At 43.5% G+C, this 14,712-nt stretch overlaps 1 protein-coding gene across 1 annotated transcript in view; it reads right to left on the bottom strand.

Annotated features, from left to right (window-relative positions):
* The window catches only part of LOC127592531 (uncharacterized), a 429,086-nt gene extending 422,720 nt beyond the window's left edge, over positions 1 to 6,366 (bottom strand). Inside the window, exon 1 of the mRNA XM_052053360.1 lies at positions 6,260 to 6,366. The gene's annotated coding sequence lies outside the window, so the exon portion shown is untranslated. The remainder of the gene's footprint in view (positions 1 to 6,259) is intronic.
* Positions 6,367 to 14,712: the final 8,346 nt, after the last annotated feature.

Raw genomic sequence — 14,712 nt, 5'->3', positions numbered from 1 at the left:
GGGTGTCTCCCGCCTACTGCCCGAAGACAGCTGGGATAAGCTCCAGCACGCCCGCATGGGTAAGCGGATTAGAAAATGGATGGATGGATGGATAATATTTCAAATGAAACGTCTGTTTTTTTTTTTTCCCTTCAGCTCATGAACTTTTGAGTCACTTAAGCAATTTCATCGCGTGCGGGGCCAAGCAAGCAGTTGTCAAGCCACTGGGCTTCAGTTGGATGAGCTGATAATTGTTCTTTGTGTTCTTTTAGTTGACAAATTACAAATGTGGCGCTTTAAAAATCTTCTTCCTGCTCTTGGACAATTTGTGTGCTCACAGTGAGGTCCTGTATCAATTGAAAGCGTCAAGGGAAAAGAGTTGGTGAGCTGAGCTTCAGGCTCCATGAGTCGGATCTCAGTGGGCTGTGAATGAGTCTCAACAATAGTACATTGAGCTTCAGAATGGTTTAATCATGCTTCTAAATCTTGAAAATGCTTTTTCACATTTTGAAATGATTGCTTCGACAATGTGCTTTTTGCACATTGTTCAGATGTGAAGACACACCTGGTCATGATCTTGCTCACTCAATTTTCACCCAACATTTTAATTAAGGCCATGTTTTTATGAGTTAACTTTTCATTTTTAACGTCACTCAGAAGGCGTGCTACGTTTGTGTCCAAGATTTTCAAATCAGGACTTGGTATGGTGTCAACATAACCTAGGAAGAGACTTTTGTTCAGGTTCACGAGCAATATTCCCTCAAAGCTGCGCTCGTGAGCAATTGCGCACTGCTTTTACCCACCCAGCGTACAGCAGATGTGTGCAGTGCATAAAGAAGAAGTGGAACCTGAGCGGTATTTGCATTTTGTATTTTCATCTTCTCCTCATTTAAAGAAACTGAAAAGTGTATTTGGCACTAAGGGTTTACGGAGCGGGAGAGAAAAATGTAACAACAACAAAAAGACTGGAATGCAAGGCAAACGCACATTATGCCGTGTAGTTAATCATCACATGAAGCCACACCAATCAGCAGAAGGCATTGCCCAGCGTTGATGCTGTCAACTCGTCAAACAACTGGAGTAAGGAATCTCAATGCTTTAGGTGGATTGGCCATGTGTTTGTAATTCACATGGATTCAGGCATGCCTTGAGCATCAATTCACGAGATGCAAATGATCACAATTTGCCCCATGTGTTCTCATGTCTCCGCCTGCTTGTACCTCCGATCCATTTTTACAAAAGGTGCCTGTCGAAACTTGTACGTTTCAGTGGGTAAGTCAACACTTGATGACACGGACTCTTACAAAAACATTAGATGGTGTTTTCCGTTGCCCTGACATGCGTCACTGGGCCCCCTCTCATTGCCAGGTCTGTAGGTGGGGCTCGCTGGCGTGCGCCTCTTGGCCAGGACTACAATCATGGGGCCCGGGCCGGGCTCAGCTGGAAGAGGCAACATGGGTCCTCCTTCCCAGTGGCTCATTACCTATAGGAGGGGCCAAAGGGGTTGGATACAAAGTCTGCGGCAGCCAAAGGCGGAAGCTCTCGATTTTCCCACCCTCACATATGGTCACGAGCTAAAATTTTGGTTTCGTGACAACACTATATCATCACATCCACAGTGAGGGTTTCATGACATAAACTGTATACACATACATAGACAGAAAACAAGTCAAACACACAGAGGTTTTAATTCCACGAGTATTCTCTTTTGGTGGTAGCTAATGCCAAATCAACTATGTTGACTATTGTTTCCCACTCCTAGGTTTTTCAATTCATACATTCATTAATTCATTCATCTTCCGAACCGCTCTATCCTCACTAGGGTCGCGGGGGAGCTGGAGCTGTCTCTATCCCAGCTGTCTCCGGGCAGTAGGCGGAGGACACCCCAAATTGGTTGACAGCCAATCGCAGGTCAGTTCATACAAGGATTTTCTTTTCCAATAATTCAATTCACAAAAAATAACATTTGACATATGTGCATGTTGTGCTGTGGAAAAGTTGTCGTGCTGTATATGTTCGTCATTTTAAATGCCTTTTTGGGTATTTGAAAAGGTGAGGACACAGATTTTGTAGTTTCACTTTTCAAGGAAACCCACGTTGGAAAAGAAACAAAAAATCTCTGTGTATATTTTAGATTGCTTTTTCTGTTCCTGTTAAATATACTCCCCATTCAGCTCTTTGAATTCTTTTGTAGGGTTGTCATGGCAACAGCTCTCTCAGGTCATTTGCTCTGTGTCTTGAGCAGGAGCTTTTATCCTGCATAGATAATATAAAAAATTACTCCATTCATTTTGCTGAAATGTTTTATTTTGCACAATTATTGCTCAACCTTGTATGTTTTTTACAGACAAGGAGTCACCAACACGATGCCCACGGACCACAGTTAGCCCCTGAGGGCGAACTGAGTAGCTGGCAGATCTGGAAAGATAACGATCCAAAAGACGACTTTAAGTGCTGGAATAATTTACCGCTATCTAATTGGCTGCCGGTGGCCCAGTGATCCAGTGGTTAGCGAGTCGACCTCTCAGTGCAGAGGTCGTGGGTTCGATCCCGGCTCCGGCCTCCCTGTGTGGAGTTTGCGTGTTTTCCCCATGCCTGTGTGGGTTTTCTCCGGGTCCTGCATTCCTCCCACATTCCAAAAACATGCATGGCAAGCTGATTGAACACTCTAGACATTGTCCTGAGGTGTAAGCGAGCACGAATGGTTGTTTTTTCTGTCCGCCCTGCGATAGATGAGTTTAAATGTTTGCAAACATTGCCTCCAAGATGCGCGCGCATTTTAATGATGTCACTGTTGCATTCTTAATTGCCTCCTTAGTCCAATACTCGCGTTGTCAAACTTGTAACCATAACTTTCGCTGTTTTTTTCTGACAAGGGTGTTGACCAGCAGGAATTCTATAAAAGACTAGATCTGTGTGTGCTCGTTCCATTCTGACAACTCACGGCACAAGACTATTACGACTCACAAGCGTGTGTTTTCTGCCTCCAAGATGCGCGCATGGCCAAACTTAATGTATGTAAACTTCACAAGAAACTGATCTATTGGCTGGCAACCGGTTCAGGCTGTCCCCCGCCTACTGCTCGAAGACAGCTGGGAAAAGCTCCAGCACCGCCGTGAGCCATGTGAGTATAAAGCGCATCGGAAAATGGATGGATGCATGGATAATTGGCTGCCTAGCAACTGTCAAAATAATAACCATACACTCACCGATTTCAACTCAATCACTGCTGTTGACAGGCAGCTACTGTACAGTATATGTTTACCATTATCGTCAAACTGGGAGGGCTGGCAGTGAACGATTTAAGCGTTTCTCACTTCTCTCACTGATAAACACTTCAAAATAATCAATTTATCAAAAACACAATTGTGCTGGAAAAAACAAAAAGTCCATAATCGTTCAAATCACTACAATTCAAAATCACTCTGTGGCCAGATTTTCCCGACTATTTCCCATCAAAATATCAATAATATTTACTCAAACAGGCTCAAAAGAAAACCAATAATAACTTGGTTGTAAACAAACTTAATATCTTCATTGCAAGAGCCTGGTACACAAAAGGAATGACTCACTGGAAATTGCTGTTTGTGACTGAGGTGTTTCACGGAATCTTTCTTGAAGCTGAGGATATGCGATGTTCGCATGCAGGTAGCTGGCCCCCTTAAAAAGCATGAGGCATATCAAACTTAGATTGATTAGGCAACAATGTACAAGGCACAAGGAATTTACTTTCCCTGTTACAACCCGTCCAAAGGAACATAAACAAAATAATGACCAACACAGGATGACAGATCGGGAAACATGGTGGTTTGATGTTAATCGCCACTATATCGTAGATATATTTTGTTTTAGATATGCACATGCTATTATGTTGACTTGATGTGGATGTACAGTATGTACTTACACTAAAATTAAAGCTTAAAATTTGTAGTTGAAGCACATCTCGTAAATTTCATTTCAAATCTATTGTGGTGACAGTCAGAGCCAAAAAGATGAGAATTCTCTAATTTACCATGGATGACAAGATGAAATGAATGTATGCATGAGCTGCACTTATTCACTTATGATTGTCATCAGGTACACAATAGTAAAACACACAATAATTACCCCTACTGGGTGAATTATGAAACTTCTCAGGCAATGCGCTTTGTGTATGACTTCCCGAATAACTGGAGCTTTTATTTCAGAGTGTAATGATTAAATGAGTGTTTATAAACATTTGTGCAGGCAATGCAACTCTTTAGAAAAAACACCAAATAAAAATACAAAAAGTACTGACATGTTTGCAGGGAGCCATGACTGTTTTATAAAAGGCAACAGGTGGATACGACGGATTATTGTAGCTTTTGGCATCCAAAAATATATATATATATATATGTGTTATGCCTTTCACTGTGCAGTTATCCCTCGTTTATCAGGGTTAATGGGGACCAAAACCATCCGCGATAAACAAAAATCCGTGAAGTTGCGACCCCCCTCCTCCATATAGGTACATGTACATAATATTTATAAGGCCAAATGTAAAGATATACATGCACGTGGAAGTAAATTTTGAATTAATTAACAATTTGACTTGATGCTGTTTACTAATATGTAATGTAGTATATTATATTATATGTAGTAATCATATACTACATGTATATGATTTTTTTTTTAATAAACGTTTGAAAAAATCCGCGATGCACTGAAGCCACGATAAACAGACCACGAAAAAAGTGAGAGATCACTGTATTCTATGGCACTAATTAAAAAACACAATTTCAATAACGATACATTAATAATTACTAATATAGCCACTTTATACTTTCACTTTTGACCCAACAAAACAAGTTTAATTGTTTTGTTTTGGGGGCTTTTTGAGTGAATGAATAGCCAAACCAAAAACCATGAGCACAAAATAGATATGAACCAAAACGTGGATTTGGTCAACCATTGCATCCAGTCGAGTTGAAAACCAAAATGTTACTTGAAGCACACGTCTTAACTCATTCACTCCCAAAGACATATTTATATGTCTTTTCACACTACACACGTTCATCCCCGGATACTTTTTTTTTTAATTTTTCCAAAACTTTGACAATTCTAGACCTAAAAAAAAAAGAGGTGTAGAATTGGCTGGTGTGAATGAGTTCATTGACTTGCACTTTTTCTTTTTAAATTAGACTTACTTACTTATTTCTTACATCCTCATACACCATCAGAATTGGCAGCAGGAATCTGCCCTCCTTGAATCTCAAATGAAATGTGCCCTGTGATGAATATTTTCATGCCATTTGGTAATTAGTTTTAATTCGAATTGGAATATAAGGCTTTATGTAAATGTGAGGAGTGCTTTTACTTAGACAAATAACACATCTCACAATTATCTGGCATGTTACAAACCAACATAGAAACTGAATCGTATTTTGGATGCATTTTCTGCACTGTCAATTTGAAGCCATTTACATCCATCCATCCATCTTCTACCGCTTATCCGAGGTCGGGTCACGGGGGCAGCAGCTTTAGCAGGAAATCCCAGACTTCCCTCTCCCCAACCACTTCTTCCAGCTCTCCCCAGAGGATGCCAAGGCCTTCCCAGGCCAGCTGGGTGACATAGTCTCTCCAGCATGCCCTGGGTCGTCCCCAGGCTCTCCGCCCGGTGGGACATGCCCGGAACACCTCACCAGGGAGGCGTTCAGGAGGCATCCTAATCAGATGCCCGAGCCACCTCATCTGGCTCCTCTCGATGTGGAGGAGAAGCGGCTCGACTCTAAGATTCCCGGATGACCGAGCTTCTCACCTCATCTCTAAGGGAGAGCCCGGACAACCTGCGGAGAAAACTCATTTCGGCCGCTTGTATCCGGAACTCGTTCTGTCGGTCACGGCCCATAGCTCATGACCATAGATGAGGGTTGGAACGTAGATTGACCACTAAATTGAGAGCTTCACCCTTTGGCTCAGCTCGTTCTTTACCATGACAGACCGATACAAAGTCTGCATCACAGCAGACGCTGCACTGATCCGCCTGTCGATCTCTCGCTCCCTCCTGCCTTCACTCGTGAACAAGACCCCCAGATATTTAAACTCCTCCACTTGGGGCAAGATCTCCTCCCCGACCTGGAGAGGTCACTCCACCCTTATCCGATTGAGGACCATTGTTTCAGATTTGAAGGTGCTTATTTTCATCCCAACCTCTTCACACTCGGCTGCGAAAAGCTCCAGAGTTGGAGAGCCCTGCTTGAAGGAGCCAACAGTACCACATCATCTGCAAAAAGCAGGGATGCAATACCGAGGCCACCACAACGGACCCACTCAGCGCTTCAGCTGCGCCTAGAAATTCTGTCCATAAAGGTTATGAACAAAATCGTAGACAAAGGGCGGCCTTGCCGGAGTCCTACCCTCACTGGAAACTATTCTGACTTACTGCCGGCAATGCAAACCAAACTCTGACATAGGTGGTATAGGGACCGAATAGCCCTTATATCAAGGGGTTCGGTATGCCATACCCACGAAGCACCCCACACAGAACTCCCCAAGGGACATGGTCAAACGCCTTTTTCAAGTCCACAAAACACATGTAGACTGGTTGGTAGAATTCCCACATACCCTCGAGGACCCTGCTCAGGGTGTCAAGCTGGTCCACTGTTCCACGGCGGAGACGAAAACCACACTGCTTCTCTTCAATCTGAGGCTCAACTTCCTGAGGGACCCTCCTCTCCAGCACCCCTGAATAGACCTTACTAGGGAGGCTGAGGAGTGTGATCCCTCTGTAGTTGGAAAAGATGGACCACCACCCCAGTCTGCCAATCCAGAGGCACTCTCCATGATGACCACATGATGTTGCAGAGGCGTGTCAACCAGGACAGTGCCCAACATCCAGAGCCTTGAAGAACTCCGGGCGGTTCTCATCCACCCCTGGGGCCTTGCATAACTGCATCTGTGACTTCAACCACAGAGATAGGAGAGCCCACCTCAGAGTCCCCACACTCTGCTTCCTCCAAGGAAGGCATGTTGGTGGAGTTGAGGAGGTCTTCGAAGTACTCTGCCCAACAACTTAAAATGTCTTGAGTCGAGGTCAGCATCGCGCCGTCCCCACTGAACATGATCCTCCACTCTTCACGCACCATCGGAGCGGACTCACCACCAGGTGGTGATCAATTGACAGCTGTGCCCCTCTATTCACCCGAGTGTCCAAAACATGCGGCCGCAAAATCCGATGACACAACCACAAAGTCAATCCTCGAACTGCGGCCAAGGGTGTCCCGGTGCCAAGTGCACATATGGACACCCTTATGTTTGAACAAGGTGTTCGTTATGGACAATCCGTGACGAGCACAGAAGTTCAACAATAAAACACCACCCGAGTTCTGACCGGGGGGGGGGGGGGGGCGGGGTTCCTCCCAATCACGCCCTTCCAGGTCTCACTGTCATTGCCCACGTGAGCAATGAAGTCCCCCAGCAGAACAAGGAAGTCCCCAGCAGGAGTACTCTCCAGTACACCTTCCAAGGACTCCAAAAAGAGTGGGTACGCTGAGCTGCTGTTGGATGCGTATGCAGAAACAACAGTCAGGACCCGTCCCTCCCAGCCGAAGGCAGAGGGAGGTAACCATCTCGTCTACCGGTGTGAACCCTAATGTTCAGGCACTGAGCCGGGGGGCAATGAGTATGCCCATAACTGCACCTCTCACCATGGGCAACTCCACAGTGGAAGAGAGTCCAACCCCTCTTGAGAGAACTGGTACCAGAACCGAGGCTGTGTGTGGAGGCGAGTCCGACTATATCCAGTCAGAACTTCTCTACCTCGCACACCAGATTGGGCTCCTTCCCTGCAAGAGTGGTGACATTCCATGTCCCTAGAGCTAGCTTCTGTAGCCGAGGATCGGACCGCCAGGGTCCCCACCTTTGGCTGCCGCCCAGTTCACAATGTACCCGACCCCTTCCTCCCCTCCATGGGTGGTGAGTTCATGACAAAGGGGACCCACGTTGTCTCTTCGGGCTGAGCGTGGCCGGGTCCCACGGTTGTAGGTGGCCACCAGGCGCTGGCCAACGAGCAACACCTCCAGCCCTGGCTCCAGAGGGAGGCCCCAGTGACCCGCATCCGGGCAAGGGAAACTTAAGTCCATTTGATTTGCTCATCATAAGGGATCTTTCGAATCGTGCTATGTCTGGTTCTCTCCCCTTTGACCTATTTGCCATGGGTGACCCTGCCAGGGGCATAAAGCCCCAGACAATCTAGCTCCTAGGACCATTGGGACACACAAACCCCTCCACCATGGTAAGGTGACGGCTCACGGAGGGATGAAGCCATTTCCATTTTTTGAATACTAAATGAATATACATTTTAGTTTGTTTTTTTTTGTGACGGTGTGATTAATTAAATCAATTAATTGACTGAATAATTGGCTATTTATGAAAAAATGGTAATTGTAAATTTAAATGTGATAGTTTGTGGTTTGTATTTAACAGAAAAAGGCGATATTAAAAAAAAAAAACAGGAAAGGCACTGGTCAATGGAGTGGACATAATGTGAGCGGGGACTTTCTTTTGCGTGATGACTGTTTTGCTCTTGGAATCCCCTCCTGCATCCTCGCTGCCTTGTCCATCTACTTTCTGATTGAATACACGTCACTGTCAACAGGTTCTGTCTCGTTTGTCCTTGGGGCACACTGCACACGGTGAGAGGTGGGCCAAAACAATCCAACATGTTGATTAACCTCGATTTAAGATGTCAGCGGCCAAAATGTCCTTCCGTGCGCTCATTCTGAGTACACAACACATGGCAGGAGTATGTGATAAGATTATTTTTGGATCCATTACAATAATGAGATCATCCTTACAATTGTCCAACTTGGGGAATCAGCGCTAAAATTGGGCTGTGTCGACCAGGCTTATGGGCGTCATCAAAAGTCACCAAAACGTAATACCACAAGTACGAATAATGTAATATCCGAGGAGAAACACCACCACAATAATTATATTGCAACCTTTCCCTGTTTGTGTAAATTAACACAAGTGTTAATTGCAACTGCAACGCGTGCTGGGGGTCCCACTTCTCTAGTGACATGTTGTGTAGTGACCATAACAAAAACACTCCTAATTCTGTAGAAAACTCCATAGTGCAGAGATGCAGTTAACCCTTAGATGCATGAGTGACTGGCCCCTACACTCTTCCATAGGTGGGTGAAAAATGACCCATAATACAATAAATGCTTTTTTTAATGACATTTTTGTCATTTTGGTTAAGAATAATCACTTGTATAAAATTTTGTAATATATTTAGGACCATACAGGAATGATTTCATGTTTGAAATATCTTTATTTTTAATTTTTTAACATTTTTGAAAAATAAAAATTACCCAGAATAGCAATAGAAAAATGTGAACATCCATTTTGTGTGTGTGTCTGTCTGTCTGTCTGTCTGTATGCATTGCCTGTTTTGCCTTTCTGGCAGTGATCATTGCACACAGGTACATTGCATTTCCCACACCTATTGCTGACTTTGCGATCTTTGTTAATTGGGCAGATCTGACACCTTTTTCACTTTGGATGGCCCTGTGTATTTCTTTCCTGTGTCTTAGTGGTGGCTTTTGTCACCCCGCACCTTTTCATTGCTCCAATAATCGGGATTTGCAGTTGGTTGCAGCTTTCCAGTCGACACCTTATGTGTGGTGTGATAAGCTCCTTTGACAGCTCTTTGAGGAACAGCCGTCGTGCATTGGTGATGCCACTCTTGAAATCTGGGTGCTGAGCCATGAAAAAGGTGTAGGCATTTAGGGTACCGATCTCAATTATGTTGTACCATTGCACCATGGGCCACCTCTGTTTGTCGCTTGCACGGGTAGTTGCCAACCATCTGGTCAATGGTGTCTACACCTCCATTTGTCTCGTTGTAAAATTTGATCACTTCTTTTTTTTTCGTTTTACTATGTTCATCCACTGCTTTGTCGTGATGCATCGTGCTCAGGAGCACAACAGATTTTCCTTTCTTTCTGACATAGCTGACCATGGTAAGGCTGTCATTGAATCCAAACTCTATGCTGTAAACCTCCCTGGACTTGGAAAGCTTCATCAGAGTAGGGATGTCTGGCTTGTTCTGACATAGAGTCCCCACAATAGTGAGCTCCTTCTCCAGGAGATGCTGCGCTAGTGGCACACTGGTGAAAAAGTTATCCATGGTGATGTTGCGACCGGTGTTTCTAAATCTACCACACAGCTGCTGGACAATATTTTCTCCCAGATTCTTCTGAACGTCTTCCCCTGGTTGTCTCCCCGTGTAAACTATACCATCTATTGCATAGGGGATGCCTGCATCACAAACCCAGAAGATCTTTAGGCCATACTTGGCAAGCTTGCTTGGCATGTACTGTAGAAACTTGCACCTTCCCCTGAATGGCACAAGCTGTTCATCGACAGTGACACAATCACTGGGGATGAATTGCTGTCTGCAGTTGACCAGGAACAGGTACCATACATAGCGAAAGACTGCCATATGATCTGTTTCCAGGCAGAAGGCCAATTTGTAGATAAATCATAGTCATGAACGACACACAAACAATTTTATATGAAGATAATACTTAGACGTATCAGCTCTTACAGTGTAAAATAATTTTCCTGAGGGGTTCATTTCTGATAGTATAGTCTGCCCAGTCCGCAGTCAATGTATTGCTGACAGCCAAAGTCGATTCGAATCAGTGGTTCCCATTGGACTCCATAGTAAATGTACACGGGTCACTTTTGACCCATTTATGGAAACTTTGGGTAGCAATACAAAAACTGAAATTTCTTAAAATGTATAAAATGTAAGTTAAAATTGTGAATGACATTATATAAAAAACATGTTTTTTGAGGAATACCTGGAATATGAAATTATAATAAATTTTCAGTCCGAAGATATTTCAAGAAAAAAACCTCACCGGGTCATTTTTGACCCACATATGCATCTAAGGGTTAATGATGTAACTTGGAGATGAAGGCAAGTTGTTTATTTTCTCTCCACAAGAAAAGTAATTCTAATTTGTTACCAAAAGCCGACAGTGCGCTTTATAATCTGGTGCGCCTTATTTAAGGTGAGTTGCTTCCCTTTTCGTGTTTGTATGCCATCTTTTGGCAGTCATGAACAGCACCCAATTGTAATGTCAAAGGATTCTGCACGATACCCATTCACATATGCATTTGCCAACACACACTCGTTTGAGACAACTACTTTGTGAGCTCTGCAGAGCCATTATGAAACCCACAAACAAAGATAATAGAAAAAGCATAATTAACGACTGACTAAATGAATGGAGAAAGAGACAAGCAAGACTTCTAAGGATATTTAACCTATTGTGGATGTGAGCACATGAGGTTTGTTGAATTTATTGTCTTCAGAACCTTTATCAGTCATTTATTGTTTTTTATGTTTTGTGTTCTCATTTACATATTTCAATTCCATGTTTGTGACCAGTTCTCAAGGGTTGCCAAGGAATAAACCCTGTATTTTTATGGACTTTGTGTCGTGCTTCATGCACCATCCTGAAGGAGCTACATATGGATCGATATTCTGATTTCTTGGACACAGTATTTTAAATGTTCTGTAAAGTGCTTTGTTACAGCTGCATTGCTTGTGAAAACTCCATATAAATAAAGTTGTATTGCTGTCAGGCTGATGAATAAAAAATAACAATTATAATAATAATAATAATTAAATGATGAGAAGGAAAATTGTAAATAGTACTGCGATTTATCCATTTTGTGTTCATATTGCATTTAATTGAAAGATGTTTGTTGTTTTTTTCTCTTTCTTCTTTCTACATACATTCTTGCTGCTGGAGGCTGTAAATTTCCCCAGTGTGGGACGAATAAAGGATATCTTATCTTATCTTATATTATTCCCTTTAGCGTAGCTCCATCTAGTGGATGCATAACACAGCCGCGGCCACTCCTGTAGTATGCTCCTTATAATGCACTGCGCTAGATACAGTACATAAAAATAGCTGTAAAATAGGCCATTCATTGCAGTGCGCCTTCTACTCCGCTTTATAGTGCGAAAATAGGTTATTACTCGTTTCTCAGTGTTGTCAAAAATGAAAACAATTTGCAAGTAACATCAAATTGACATGCATAAATTGCCTTTGCAGGTCACATAAAATGATATTACAAGCCGCATCTGGGCCCCGGGCCTTGTGTTTGACACAGGCACCTGAAAGCTACAGCTTCCCGGTGAATGTCTTTCTCTTGTGTGACACCCCAAATCCTGACTCCATGAATTCACCATGAAAAAAGTAGGTAATCATGAACAATGTCAAGAAAAACTGTCAAAGCAGTGGAGGGTGGCAGAAGCAGCCAAAACAGCTGCTCTTATCAGGTAAGGAGTCAGGGGCCAGGTGTGGGTCTGGAGTAGGTGCCTTGTCAGAGATTGAGGAGAGCTGGCGCCCCTGCTGAACAAATCTGGGCTGGTCTGAACCGTGGAACTCCAGGGCTGAAAAGGACTCCCATTCTCACCCTCCAAGTAGTGTAGCAGGGTGTTCGAGAAAAGATGAAGTGTCTTTCTTTGGTAGTGAAACTAAATCGTAGGCTTTCTAATGCACCGACATGCAATTTTGGAAGTGAAAGATAAAATAAACCAAAAAATAATATGCGGTAGTTCACAGCTGCATCTTGTTCACTTACGATTAAATCATCTTTTCTCCACCAATAAATGCTTCTAAATATACGTGCTTTTGCACCAACTGTCCTTTTTCAAAAGTCTTTCCGAATTTGCATAAACATGTTCCTCCGTGAGCATGCTCAGCAGGTGGTTATCACCACGAGAACCAAAGGAGACTGTCATTTGAATGGCTGCTTGGAATTAGTCAGGTGTCGGCTCTGCGGGGGGTTGCCTCTCCCCTCTCCGCCACTTCACTACCACAAGTGATGCGAAGTAAACAAGTGCATCACTCTAAAGAGCCATCATGCTACCCAGATGATATTTGCTAAATGCCTAGTGATTATGTGTGTCAAAATCTAAATATAGCTTGCTCCATTCAAAAATTGAATAATGCAAAGACACAATGGAGAGAATCGTGGCAGTCATTCCTGAATTTTTTTTGGAAAATATAATTTTTATGCACAATGGCCTCCAAGGTCTTTGTATTATCATTCATTGTTCCTTTCAGAATGTGCAATTTCACTTAATCGAGTACGGTCTCAAATAAACACACAAACTGGTCGACTGTTTGGACACAAAGAAGGAGGAAGTGATACGTTTTTTAGACCCGGATTTAGACCCGTGAATCGTGACCCGAGCGCAAAGATGACTTTGTTTAAAATTGCAGAACCCTGAGAAATAGAGGAGTCTCTCTTTAGCCTGGAAATTATTTGGATTTGACAAGACTGACGACGGTCAACAACAACAACAACAAAAACATTGCCTGTCATGGCAAAAAATTGTCGCCATAAACAGCAATTTAACGATACTTCTTTTCAACCACAAAACAATTGTGACTTCACAAGCAAGACTACTATGAAACAAAAAAAGGTAAAGCTGAGCAGCACACACAAAATGCTCACTGGGTTGAGCAAATGTGCAGCGTTGCATTGAGATGCATTCTCAATGCAAGTAGTGTCAGCGAGACGTAAAGCCACACTCGCCCACCCAAATCGATGCAAGCAGGTAAGTTTGCCGGATGTTCCATACTTGCTTAGCCTGTAATTCTTACACGTTCGTACGCCGCACCATAGCTTCTGTGTCACATGTGTTGTATGTGTTGGAACATTTCGGTAATTTGTCTTATTTTTTTTGTCATTTTAATTTCCGCTGTAGGCGGCCTGTGATCCAGTGGTTAGCACGTTGAACTTACAGTGCAGAGGTCGTGGGTTCGATGACGGCTCTGGCCTTCCTGGTTGGAATTTTAATGTTCTCCTGCATGGGTTACAACAAGCTAGTTCTCTTAGCTTGTTTGTGGTCATGATAGAATATTAAGCGAAAACCGTTGTGTCAAAGCACTTACATTTCGGGGGAATTTTGATGTCTTTGATAGGTTACATCAAAGATAAATATAACTCGCACTTGTTTGAATTTGAAGTGTGGTATTTGAATTTTTCCCCAACTATTATCTCGTATTGTATCATGACCTTTTCAGCTAAGTTTATGACCAGCACAGTGCTGGCAAGGGAAATTTAAGCGGAGGCTGCACAACGATCCATTTTGGATGAAAGAGAGGGGTACTTTAAAGACTCGTCGTCAGAGACATTCGAGCAATGCTCTCATGAGAATTACCTGTCAGGAGACGACAAAAATGATGGGGTATCTCAGGAGGAAGGAGAGGACAAAAAAGAGGACGAGGAGGCATTGGAGGACAATGATGAAGAGTATGATCAGGAGGAGCATGGCGGATAAAAGGTCAACAGCTTGCGGTCTGAAAATGCAAAAAAATGTGTGGTCGCCAACACACGTGGTGGCCAGACATGATATCCCCTGGCCAATTCCCACTCTGGGGCCAACAGCATGCACACGACTGCCAGGATCGGCATCCCCTACACCGTGTTCAACCTGTTTTTCCCCAGCGACATCATTGAGCAGATTGTCCAAATGACAAATTTACAAGGATGCAGAGCTATCACAAGCTGGAGTGCACTGACCACACTGGAGCTCGGGGCATACCTGGGGCTGCTGATTCAAGCAGGTATGTACTGATCCAAACCTGAGGAAACCGTGAACCTTTGGGACAAGGACACGGGGCGTGATGTGATTTCCGACACCATGTTGCACGGCAGGTTTGGCTAAATAAACAG

Source organism: Hippocampus zosterae, chromosome 2, assembly GCF_025434085.1.
Source record: "Hippocampus zosterae strain Florida chromosome 2, ASM2543408v3, whole genome shotgun sequence".
Classification (NCBI taxonomy): domain Eukaryota; kingdom Metazoa; phylum Chordata; class Actinopteri; order Syngnathiformes; family Syngnathidae; genus Hippocampus; species Hippocampus zosterae.
The sequence above is the reverse complement of the archived record's forward strand: the minus strand, read 5'-3'. Positions and strand labels throughout refer to the sequence as shown.